General features: G+C 42.9%; 1 long non-coding RNA gene across 1 annotated transcript; it reads right to left on the reverse strand.

Annotated features, from left to right (window-relative positions):
* Positions 1-9,101: 9,101 nt before the first annotated feature.
* Positions 9,102-11,200, reverse strand: LOC113612119 (uncharacterized). Its single transcript, XR_003429730.1, has 2 exons — positions 10,660-11,200; positions 9,102-10,321 (listed from the first exon to the last, which is right to left on the reverse strand). It is a non-coding gene; the product is annotated as an uncharacterized LOC113612119 (long non-coding RNA).
* Positions 11,201-12,596: the final 1,396 nt, after the last annotated feature.

A 12,596-nucleotide genomic window follows, 5' to 3' on the forward strand; every position in this document is an offset into this window, starting at 1 on the left:
AAGACCCACAGAGGCCCATAAGGAGGAGGTTTGCCAACAACAAGGGTGAAAGCTCCCAGCAGCCTCACAAAAAGTTTCCAGTTTCTACCCTCTGGCACTTCTCAGGCTGGGCATCCCACTACATGGAGATGTCTGCCTGAGGATGGGCCCGGGGGGTGGACGGGGGTGCGGTGCAGACCCCAGAATCATACCATCTTGGAGGAACTCCACACAGGAGGTTGGTCCAACTCATCAAAATACTTTCTTCCTCTGTGTAACCATTTGACTAGGGGCTAATCAATGATTCCTTGAGGCTACGCCAGGCACCTCCCTCAAACCCCAGACTGGGGAGTAGGCCAGCAAGTCGAATTCTGTTGGGCTGAGAGGGAGGGTGCCTCCTCATCTCAGAAGACTGAGCGGACGTCAGGTAGCACTGAGGTCCTCAGAGGAAGCCACGGGAGCTCTAGGCAGATGGGTACTTTGTGGTGGCTATTTGCGTCCAGCCATTTTGAGGTCACAGGTAATTTTGAGATTTGAGAGAAGAGGCCAATATACCAAGTGATTTCATATTTAGTAACTACAATTACGCAGCATAAAGATTTAATTTTTTTAATTGTCTTTTTAAAAATTTTATTTATTTTTTTATACAGCAGGTTCTTATTAGTTATCCATTTTATACACATCAGTGTATACATGTCAATCTCAATCGACCAATTCATCACACCACCACCCCCACGCCCCTGCCACTTTCCCCCCTTGGTGTCCATACGTTTGTTCTCTACATCTGTGTCTCAGTTAATGCCCTGCAAACTGGTTCATCTGTACCATTTTTCTAGGTTCCAATATATGCATTAATATATGATATTTGTTTTTCTCTTTCTGACTTACTTCACTCTGTGTGACAGTCTCTAGATCCAACCACGTCTCTACAAATGACCCAATTTCATTCCTTTTTATGGCTGAGTAATATTCCATTGTATATATGTACCACTTCTTCTTTATCCATTCGTCTGTCGATGGGCATTTGAGTGGCTTCCATGACCTGGCTATTGTACATATTGCCGCAATGAACATGTGTCTTTTTGAATTATGGTTTTCTCTGGGTATATGCCCAGTAGTGGGATTACTGGATCATATGGTAATTTTATTTTTAGTTTTTTAAGGAATCTCCATACTGTTCTCCACAGTGGCTGTATCAATTTACATTCCCACCAACAGTGCAGGAGGGTACCCTTTTCTCCACACCCTCTTCAGCATTTGTTGTTTGTAGATTTTCTGATGATGCCCATTTTAACTGGTGTGAGGTGATACCTCATTGTAGTTTTGATTTGCATTTCTCTAATAATTAGTGATGTTGAGCAACTTTTCATGTGCTTCTTGGCCATCTGTATGTCTTATTTGGAGAAATGTCTATTTAGGTCTTCTGCCCATTTATTGATTGGGTTGTTTGTTTTTTTAATATTGAGCTGCATGAGCTGTTTATATATTTTGGAGCTTAATCCTTTGTCTGTTGATTCGTTCGCAAATATTTTCACCCCTTCTGAGGGTTGTCTTTTTGTCTTGTTTGTAGTTTCCTTTGCTTTGCAAAAGCTTTTGTTTCATTAGGTCCCATTTGTTTTTTGTTTTTTTTTTTATTTCCATTACTCCAGGAGGTGGATCAAAAAAGATCTTGCTGTGATTTATGTCAAAGAGTGTTCTTCCTATGTTTTCCTCTAAGAATTTTATAGTGTCTGGTCTTACATTTAGTCTCTAATCCATTTTGAGTTTATTTTTGTGTATGGTGTTAGGGAGTGTCCTAATTTTATTCTTTTACATGTAGCTGTCCAGTTTTCCCAGCACCACTTTTTGAAGAGACGGTCTTTTCTCCATTGTATATCCTTGCCTCCTTTGTCATAGATTAGTTGACCATAGGTGCGCGGGGTTTATCTCTGGGCTTTCTATCCTGTTCCATTGATCTATATTTCTGTTTTTGTGCCAGTACCATATTGTCTTGATTACTGTAACTTTGTAGTATAGTCTGAAGTCAGGGAGTCTGATTCCTCCAGTTCCGTTTTTTTCCCTCAAGACTGCTTTGGCTATTTGGGGTCTTTTATGTCTCCATACAAATTTTAGGTTTTTTTCTTCTAGTTCTGAAAAAAAATGCCACTGGTAATTTGACAGGGATTGCATTGAATCTGTAGATTGCTTTGGGTAGCATAGTCATTTTCACAATACTGATTCTTCGAATCCAAGAACATGGTATATCTCTCCATCTGTTTGTGTCATCTTTGATTGCTTTCATCAATATCTTATAGTTTTCTGAGTACAGGTCTTTTACCTCCATAGGTAGGTTTATTCCTAAGTATTTTATTCTTTTTGTTGCAATGGTAAATGGGATTGTTTCCTTAATTTCTCTTTCTGATCTTTCATTGTTAGTGTATAGGAATGCAAGAGATTTATGTGCATTAATTTTGTAACGTGCAACATTACCAAATTCATTGATTAGCTCTAGTAGCTTTCTGGTGGCATCTTTAGGATTCTCTATGTATAGTATCATGTCATCTGCACACAGTGACAGTTTTACTTCTTCTTTTCCAATTTGTATTCATTTTATTTCTTTTTCTACTCTGATTGCCTTGGCTGGACTTCCAAAACTATGTTGAATAATAGTGGTGAGAGTGGACATCCTTGTCTTGTTCCTGATCTTAGAGGAAATGCTTTCAGGTTTTCACCATTGAGAATGATGTTTGCTGTGGGTTTGTCATATATGGCCTTTATTATATTGAGGTAGGTTCCCTCTATGCCCACTTTCTGGAGAATTTTTATCATAAATGTGTGTTGAATTTTTTCAAAAGTTTTTTTGCATCTATTGAGATGATCATATGGTTTTTATTCTTCAATTCGTTAATATGGTGTATCACATTAATTGACTTACGTATATTGAAGAATCCTTGCATACCTCAGATAAATCCCACTTGATCATGGTGTATGATCCTTTTAATGTGTTGTTGGATTCTGTTTGCTAGTATTGCGTTGAGGATTTTTGCATCTATATTCATCAGTGATATTGGTCTGTAATTTTCTTTTTTTGTAGTATCATTGTCTGATTTTGGTATCAGGATCATGGTGGCCTCATAGAATGAGTTTGGGAGTGTTCATTCCTCTGCAATTTTTTGGAAGAGTTTGAGAAGAATGGGTGTTAGCTCTTCTCTAAATGTTTGATAGAATTCACATGTGAAGCCATCCGGTCCTGGACTTTTGTTTGTTGGAAGATTTTAAATAAGTTTCAATTTTGTTACTTGTGATTGGTCTGTTCACATTTTCTATTTCTTCCTGGTTCAGTCTTGGAAGGTTATACCTTTCTAAGAATTTGTCCATTTCTTCCAGGTTGTCCATTTTTTTGGCATAGAGTCGCTTATAGTAGTCTCTTAGGGTGCTTTGTATATCTGTGGTGTCTGTTGTAACTTCTCCTTTTTCGTTTCTAATTTTATTGATTTGAGTCTCCTCCCTCTGTTTCTTGATGAGTCTGGCTAAAGGTTTATCAATTTTGTTTATCTTCTCAAAGAACCAGTTTTTCGTTTTATTGATTTTTGCTACTGTTTTTTGTTTCTATTTCATTTATTTCTTTTTGTTTGTTTGTTTTTATAAATTTATTTATTTTATTTTTGGCTGTGTTGGGTCTTCGTTACTGTATGTGGGCTTTTCTCTAGTTGCGGCGAGCAAGGGCTACTCTTTGTTGCAGTGCACAGGCTTTGCATTGCAGTGGCTTCTCTTGTTGTGGAGCCGGGCTCTAGGCGTGAGGGCTTCAGTAGTTGTGGCATGTGGGCCAGTAGTTGTGGCTCACAGGCCCTAGAGCGCAGGCTCAGTAGTTGTGGCGCACGGGCTTAGTTGCTCCGTGGCATGTGGGATCTTCCTGGACCAGGGCTTGAACCCATGTCCCCTGCATTGGCAGGCAGATTCTTAACCACTGTGCCACCAGGGAAGCCCCTATTTCATTTATTTCTGCTCTGATCTTTATGATTTCTTTCCTTCAGCTAACTTTGGGTTTTGTTTGTTCTTCTTTCTCTAGTTCCTTTTAGGTGTAAGACTAGATTGTTTATTTGAGATTTTTCTTATTTCTTGAGCTAGGCTTGTATTGCTATAAACTTCCCTCTTAGAACTGCTTTTGCTGCATCCCATAGGTTTTGGATTGTCCTGTTTTCATTGTAATTTGTTTCTAGGTATTTTTTGATTTCTTCTTTGATTTCTTCAGTGATCTCTTGGTTATTTAGTAACGTATTGTTTAGCCTCCATGTGTTTGTGTTTTTTATTTTTTTTTCCCCTGTAATTGATTTCTAATCTCATAACATTTTGGTTGGAAAAGATGTTTGATATGATTTCAATATTCTTAAATTTACTGAGGCTTGATTTGTGACCCAAGATGTGATCAATCCTGGAGAATATTCCATGTGCACTTGAGAAGGAAGTGTAATATGCTGTTTTTGGATGGAATGTCCTACAAATATCAATTAAATCTATCTGGTCTATTGTGTCATTTAAAGCTTCTCTTTCCTTATTAATTTTCTGTTTGGATGATCTGTCCATTGGTGTAAGTGTGGTGCTAAAGTCCCCCACTATGATTGTGTTACTGTCAATTTCCTCTTTTATAGCTGTTAGCAGTTGCCTTATGTATTGAGGTACTCCTATGTTGGGTGCATATATATTTATAATTGTTATATCTTCTTCTCAGATTGATCCTTTGATCATTATGTAGTGTCCTTCCTTGTCTCTGTAACTTTCTTTATTTTAAAGTCTATTTTATCTGATATGAGTATTGCTACTCCAGCTTTCTTTTGATTTCCATTTGCATGGAATATCTTTTTCCATCCCCTCAGTTTCAGTCTGTATGTGTCCATAGGTCTGAAGTGGGTCTCTTGTAGACTGCATATTTATGGGTCTTGTTTTTGTATCCATTCAGCAAGGTTGTGTCTTTTGGTTGGACAATTTAATCCATTCACGTTTAAGGTAACTATCCATATGTATGTTCCTATTCCATTTTCTTAATTGTTATGGGTTTGTTTTTGTAGGTCCTTTTCTTGTGTTCCCACTTAGAGAAGTTCCATTAGCATTTGTTTTAGAGCTGGTTTGTTGGTGCTGAATTCTCTTAGCTTTTGCTTGTCTGTAAAGCTTTTGATTTCTCCATGGAATCTGAATGAGATCCTTGCTGGGTAGAGTAATCTTGGTTGTAGGTTCTTCCCTTTCATCACTTTAAATATATCATTCCACTCTCTTCTGGCTTGTAGAGTTTCTACTGAGAAATCAGCTGTTAACCTTATGGGAGTTCCCTTGTATGTTATTTGTCACTTTTCCCTTGTTGCTTTCAGTAATTTTTCTTTGTCTTTAATTTTTGTCAATTTGATTACTATGTGTCTTGGCATGTTTCTCCTTGGGTTTATCCTGCCTTGGACTCTCTGTGTTTCCTGGACTTGGGTGGCTATTTCCTTTCCCATGTTAGGGAAGTTTTCAACTATAATCTCTTCAAATATTTTCTCGGTCCTTTCTCTCTCTCTTCTCCTTCTGGGACCCCTATAATGCGAATGTTGTTGTATTTAATGTTGTCCCAGAGGTCTCTTAGGCTGTCTTCATTTCTTTTCATTCTTTCTTCTTTACTCTGTTCCGGGGCAGTGAATTCCACCATTCTGTCTTCCATGTCACTTATCTGTTCTTCTGCCTCAGTTATTCTGCTATTGGTTCCTTCTAGTGTATTTTTCATTTCAGTTATTGTATTGTTCATCTATGTTTGTTTGTCCTTTAATTCTTTTAGGTCTTTGTTAAACAGTTCTTGAATCTTCTCAATCTTTGCCCCCGTTCATTTTCTGAGTTCCTAGATCATCTTCACTATCATTATTCTGAATTCTTTCTCTGCAAGGTTGCCCATATCCACTTTATTTAGTTTTTTGGGGGGGTTTATCTCATTCCTTCATCTGGTACAAAGTGCTCTGCCTTTTCATTTTGTCTGTCTTTCTGTCAATGTGGTTTTCCTTCCACAGGCTGCAGAATTGTAGTTCTTCTTGCTTCTGCTGTCTGCCCTCTGGTGGATGAGGCTATCTAAGAGGCTTCTGCAAGCTTCCTGATGGGAGGGACTGGTGGTGGGTAGACTGGGTATTGTTCTGGTGGGCAGAGCTCAGTAAAACTTTAATCTGCTTGCTTGCTGATGGGTGGGGCTGGGTTCTCTCCCTGTTGGTTGTTTGGCCTGAGGTGACCCAGCACTGAAGCCTACCTGGCTCTTTTGTGGGGCTAATGGCGGACTCCGGGAGGACTCATGTCAAGGAGGACTTCCCAGAACCTCTGCTACCAGTGTCCTTGTCCTCATGGTGAGGCACAGCCACCCCCCACCTCTGCAGGAGACTCTCCAACACCAGCAGGTAGGTCTAGTTCAGTCTCCTGTGGGGTTACTGCTCCTTCCCCTGGGTCCCAATGTGCACACTACTCTGTGTGTGCCCTCCAAGAGTACAGTCTCTGTTTCCCCCCGTCCTGTCAAAGTCCTCCAATCAGATCCTGCTAGCCTTCAAAGTCTGATCCTCTAGGAATTCCTCCTCCCATTGCCAGACCCCCAGGTTGGGAAGCCTGATGTGGGGCTCAGAACCTTCACTCCAGTGGGTGGACTTCTGTGGTATAAGTGTTCTCCGATTTGTGCATCACCCACCCAGCCATCATGGGATTTGATTTTATTGTGATTGCGCCCCTCCTACCATGTCATTATGGCTTCTCCTTTGTCTTTGGATGTGGGATATCTTTCTGGTGAGTTCCAGTGTCTTCTTGTCAATGATTGTTCAGCAGTTAGTCGTGATTCCATTGTCCTCGCAAGAGAGAGTGAGCGCACGTCCCTCTACTCTGCCATCCTCTTAAATTGTCTTTTTAATTATTTTTTTAATTGTCAGCAAATGTTTAGTTATTGTTTACTATGGGGCTGGCACCCACTCAGCAGGAAATGAAGACCCAGTAATGAGCCGCAGGGTCAGAGAGGACAGATAAAGGAACAGTCACCAAAAACCCCTATGCAACTATAAATCATGTTACATGCCTTAGTAATAACAAGAATACTATTAATAATAATAACTAACAGTAACTGGGATGACTCTGTGTCAGACACTGAGCTGGGTGGGCTTCAATTCCATCCTCTCATTGAGTCCTCACAGCTCCACAAGGCAGGTGTGTTTATCATCCTTAATTTACAGGTGAAAAAACCTGAGATGCAGAGAAGCTAAGTGACTTGCAAGGAAGAGGCAGAGCTGTGATTTGAGTCCAGGTCTGACTTTAGAAAACAGGTGCTTGGGGCTTTCCTGGTGGTGCAGTGGTTGAGAGTCCACCTGCCGATGCAGGGGACATGGTTCGTGCCTCAGTCCAGGAGGATCCCACATGCCGCGGAGCGGCTGGGCCCGTGAGCCATGGCCACTGGGCCTGCACGTCCGGAGCCTGTGCTCCGCAACGGGAGAGGCCACAACAGTGAGAGGCCCGTGTACTGCAAAAAAACAGGTGCTTGATCATGAAGTAAAGAGCAAGGTGCTTGTGAGAATGTAAAGGACTTGCCTTTAGTATGGGAAGCTCTCTCTAGGCTCCCTACACCCTCACCCTTTTCCTGCTTTTTTAGTCCAAGGAGGATGACAGTACTATTGACCTACTGACTTGGTAACCAAGACTGGGCTGGCTCTCATTCAGAAGCAGAAAATGTCAGACAATTTCACATTTACTTGTTGGGTCATGAAATGGGATTAGGACCGGAGTTAAGGTCAGGGATAGGATAATGGTACCTTGCCAACATAATTATATCCTTGCACTCTATGATCAAAACGATTGAGTCAGAAGGTTTTGCATTGTGCCAGAGTCATCTGACTGGCTCCCAAAGAGGCCACCCAGGGTAGTTTTACCTTGATCAATTTACCACAGAGCTGAAACTGTTTCACAGCCAAGTCAGTGTTCTGAGGTTTGTCTGCCTAGAGAAGACTGACTCCCAACAATCCAACGCATAGGAGGCTGAAGTATATAACCAGATGCCCATGTATTCATTAACAGTTGGTGTTAGTCCTCCAGTAACTGGCTGTCTCCTCCCTCAACCAGAGCACCCTTTTCCCAATATAAGCAATCCCTGGGAGCCAAATCAGTCATCAGCAGGCTGGTTGGTGAGTTAAGGGAGGCAGATGTAATAATCCAAGTCAGGGTGGGGTTTGGAGAGTCATCTCCGCCTCACAGCAGGGTATGGTGTGAGCTCCAATTTCATGTTGCTCTTTCCTGGACAGTGGTAGGTAATAAGTGCCAACTTCTAGCCTCTTGGCTTTACCCTACTTCTTTTTCCTTCCTCTTTCTATATGCCAGCCTCATTCTTTCTCTTTGTTTCATGCATTCTCCATAGAATACAATTGATTAGATTGCTGATTATTCAACTGCCATCACATTCCAGCCCTTCCACCCTAAGATTACATCAAGGACATCACCTTAATGGGTGGGTTGGTTGTTCCCAAGCTCTTCATTCATTTACATAATTTTTTTGTTTATTCTCAGATATATTAAGTTGAACCATATGGAACTGCTATTTTGGTAGGTTAAAAAACAGATAGCTGCAATTTCGTGTGGTTCAACAAACAGCAGACCTGATCCACTAGAGGTGGGCTTAATGAGTCCAACTCCCTTTTGCAAGCCTTGGTGGTAGGTTTATATATGGTGGGGGGGGGGGTGCAGGGTCATGCATGGCAACCCTTTACCTCTTTCTGGAAACAGGCTCTTCTGGGTAGCCACTGGTGTCTGGGACCTCATTCCTCTTGTTAACCATTTATCCTCCAACTAGAACCTTAATGTCAAGGACGAGCTAACGAGGGACTTGAGGTTGAGGAAGAAGGTCAAATTTTTGGCTACACATGACTGGCTATGTATTCTAAAGCCAACAAGGAAAGATGTTAAGGAACACTTAGATAGTCCATGGTTTGTGCAATCCCCTGTTAATGTGGAAAACTGGGGACTAGTGGAGACATTTTACAAACTTCGGTCAAATGCCTCTGTGACATAGGCTGTATGCCCAACACCATTCTTACCTTCAAGTGTTTTTGTCACTGAACACAAGGCCGTGTGTCCAATGCATAGTGAGGCGAAACAATACCAAAACATCAGAGTTTGGAGCAGAGAAAGGTTTATTGTGGGGCCACGCAAGGAGAGGGGTGGCTCATGCCTTAAAAACCCCAAACTCCCCAAAAGCTTTCAGCAAAGCCCTTTTCTAGGAAAGGTAAGACAGAGGCATGGTTAGTTGCTGCAAACTTCTTGGTGTCAGATCCTTTGTTCTTGAGGTCAGGTCACCATGTTCCTGTAAACCTCCACCAAAACAAATGTTATCCTCTGTTCTACCTAAAAGGGGCAAGGTTCCAAGGCTCAACTTTCGCCCTCCAAGGTCCAGGCCCTGGCTAAGGGGAGGGGGTCCTTGCATAGGCCGGTTACCCTGCCCAGGAGCATTAGTCCGGCACCCAGTCTGGGTCCTCCCTCCAGTGCCCAGGCCGGGCTGAAGAGGCAGATCTCAGCTGGTGGCGCCCTCAGGGCCAGGTCCCCAGACCCGCCCAGCCTTCATCACTGAGGGGGCAAGGTGCACAGGACCCCACAGGCCCTCATGTTCCTCAAGCCACCCAAACGGGGGCCAGGTCCTGCAGAAGACAGCCGCTGCCATTAGGTCACAGAAGTGGGGATGAGGGAGAGGTTCTCGGCTGTTTCAAGGCCTGGGCCTGGCCAATGGGTGCCTGTGGCGAGGACTCTGGAGCCCCGCAGGACACAGCCCTGTCCCCGGGCCCCCCAGCTCACCTGCTGGCCCCGAGGCCGGAGGGCCTGGAGGGTCCCAGGGAGAAAGCCGTGATCCCCCTCTCACCGCACTCTCTGCTGCAAGGACCACTGCAAGGATGTTGGTGGAGTGGACCTCTAACCCAGGCTCTAAGGGCTGCGCACCCACCCGGCCCCTATTACATTTTCAATGTGCTATAATTGTATGTATACGTGTGTGCTTCTGGCTACCAGTTTACCATACAGTAAGCTCTGTGAGGGAAGGGCCTATATCTGACTTATACTTAACTCCTAACATCAGGCCTGGCATACAGTAGGTACTCATTAAATAAATGTTTTACATAAATGAATGAGTTAATGAGTGGATGAATAGTTAAACAACAAATCATACAAATACCAGAAAAGCATCAAATACCCATGCCAAACAAAAGGTCTCTGGGCCTTTAAAGGTCAGGAACCAGGCTGCCTGTAGAAGTCAGTAGAGGTTTCACCAGAGGAAGTGACCTGAAAGTAGCTGCTCCCCAATTGGAAAAGGTCATCAGTGGAACAGGCCAGGCAGTAGCTCACAGATCTGAGAGAGGAAGCCACAAATGAAAAGTTACTCCCCATTTCCTGGCAAGTCTTTGGCCAGCATGAGCTGCATTCCTTTGAGCTGAGCGTGTGTAGAATTTCCAGCCTAGGTAGCAGAATGGAACTTGGAATGAATAGCTCAGCAAAAAAGAACCCAGGGATAATGGGGCTGGGCCCAGCTGCCCTGTGCCAGCTCTTGAGCTCATGGAATATTGGAGCTCAGTGGGCCTTGTCGAGGGAGATAAATGATGTCCTTTGGATTATACCACTTCAGAGGACTCAGAGAGAAATTTCCACATTCAGACAGCATTAGGATACTTAGAAGATGTGCTGAAATACCTGGTAATGTTCCGAGTGCTCGCCACTATTCAACTTTCCATCTACCGAGTACAAATGAAGGTCTGTTTTGCTTTAAAGATGGGGAAGGTCCAAATATCGAGAGAGCTGGATGATGCTTCATGATGAGGACGGGGTGAAGATGAGGATTCAGGGCTCTGTGTAACCCATCTGGAGGAGGGTAGCAAGGGAGATTTAAGAGGAAAACCTGGTAGGAATATATGCTGTCAGTTTCAGGTCAGGGGATTCAAAGTGGAGGAGACCAGCTCCATGCGGGAGACTATTAACTACAGATAATGACACAACCACAAAGACCCTTGTCTCTCTACTGGCCTGACCTGAGTTTTCTACATATGATCAAGTTTGGGGAGCATGCCATCAATCACACTGAAAGATGTAGTAGAGAATTTTACTGCATTAACCCTCAACTGCTGTACCTTCTCTGCTTTTTTCCCATCATTACTTCTTTCAAGACACGGATACATTGATGGGGACCTAAGAAAAGGAGGACTGAATTTCAGTTATTCATATCTAGATCTTTTCTAGATTATCTAGATTATTATCTAGATTATATCTAGATTATATCTAGATTATAACGGAGTTGAAGGCAGGAATGACAAATTACTCTGCCTGGAACAAAGGACATTGCCTTAAATATAGCTAAATAGGTCCTTCACAGATGATGAAAGAAAGAACAAAAGGAAGGAAGGGAACGAGGAAGGAGGAAAGCAAGGGAGGGAGAGAAAGGAAGAAAAAGAAATTGGATCAGAGATGTTAAGGAAGGTGGGGGAAGGGCAATACTGAACTTGGCCTGCATCACAAGAAGATACCTGGTGTCACAGAAGGAAGTTACCTAGAGACCCATCCCAGATGGTTGAGGGCAGTTTATGTTTGCGGAATTATACGTAAGCTTGCTGTTGGCCAAGGCCAGGCCCTTGATTTGCTTCTTTGACATATTCTAGGCTTAGTACGTTAATAGTGTAGGTGGAGGGGGCATGGGGGAGACAAACTTTAACGGAAAAACTGTAAAGGAAAAGACCAAGAAGTAGCTCCATTTATTGGCTGTGCTCTATCTACCCCACAAGGCTACTAACATAAGTCTGAGTCATTTCCTCAGTGGTTGTGACAGTTCTCTGTCTTTAGAAGGAGGAAGTGGAAAGTTTAATACCTTACATTAGAGGCCCTTTTTCATATGCAAGGATTCATTTCATTCTCAAGGCCAAAAAGGTACTTAAATGGCACAACCACGTATAGCATGGGCACATTTGGTCCCCATTACTATGGTATGCCATTCCCCTCCTCTTATCAGGGATAAAAAAAAAGATAGATTACAGTCATCTCCTCAGGGCAGGGGATACTATTTAAATGTAAAATCATTTATCGCATCCAATGTGTATTAAGCACTGCAACTAAGAGGTACTCTTTCCCCAAGTATCTTGCAAGAGCTAACATCTCCATTTTACAGATCAGGAGCTTGAGGGTCAGATTTAGCTTGACCTTGGTAGATAAATCAATATCTAGTAGAGTATAGATAAAACCAATAGATAAAACCAATCTCCTTTTAACTACCTACTGGCTTACTAAGATCTTTTAGTAAATGAGAACTAAACTTCAAGGCCACTGCTCCTCACTTTCATAACAATCATCCCCTATGATGAAAATGAATAGTTGCCAGACCAGAGAGGGTGAAAGTACAGAGGCCAGCATAGCGGGTGGTACCATCTTTAACATAGCTAGCTTAACACAGGGCCTTTCCGTCTCGCTAAAGTTCAAACGACTAAAAGGCCCCAGCTGGCCCCTGACGAGCAGACACACGTGTATCGTACGCATGCGCCCAGACGGGACCTACCCGCCCCTTCGACAGGACCTCTTTAGCCAAGTCACCAACCAGCCCTCTAAATGCCCGCCCCCAAGGCTAAACCTTCGACCAATCGGGAGGC

This window comes from Aethalodelphis obliquidens, unplaced genomic scaffold (genome assembly GCF_003676395.1).
Source record: "Aethalodelphis obliquidens isolate GAN/ISIS:26980383/991018 unplaced genomic scaffold, ASM367639v1 scaffold72, whole genome shotgun sequence".
Classification (NCBI taxonomy): domain Eukaryota; kingdom Metazoa; phylum Chordata; class Mammalia; order Artiodactyla; family Delphinidae; genus Aethalodelphis; species Aethalodelphis obliquidens.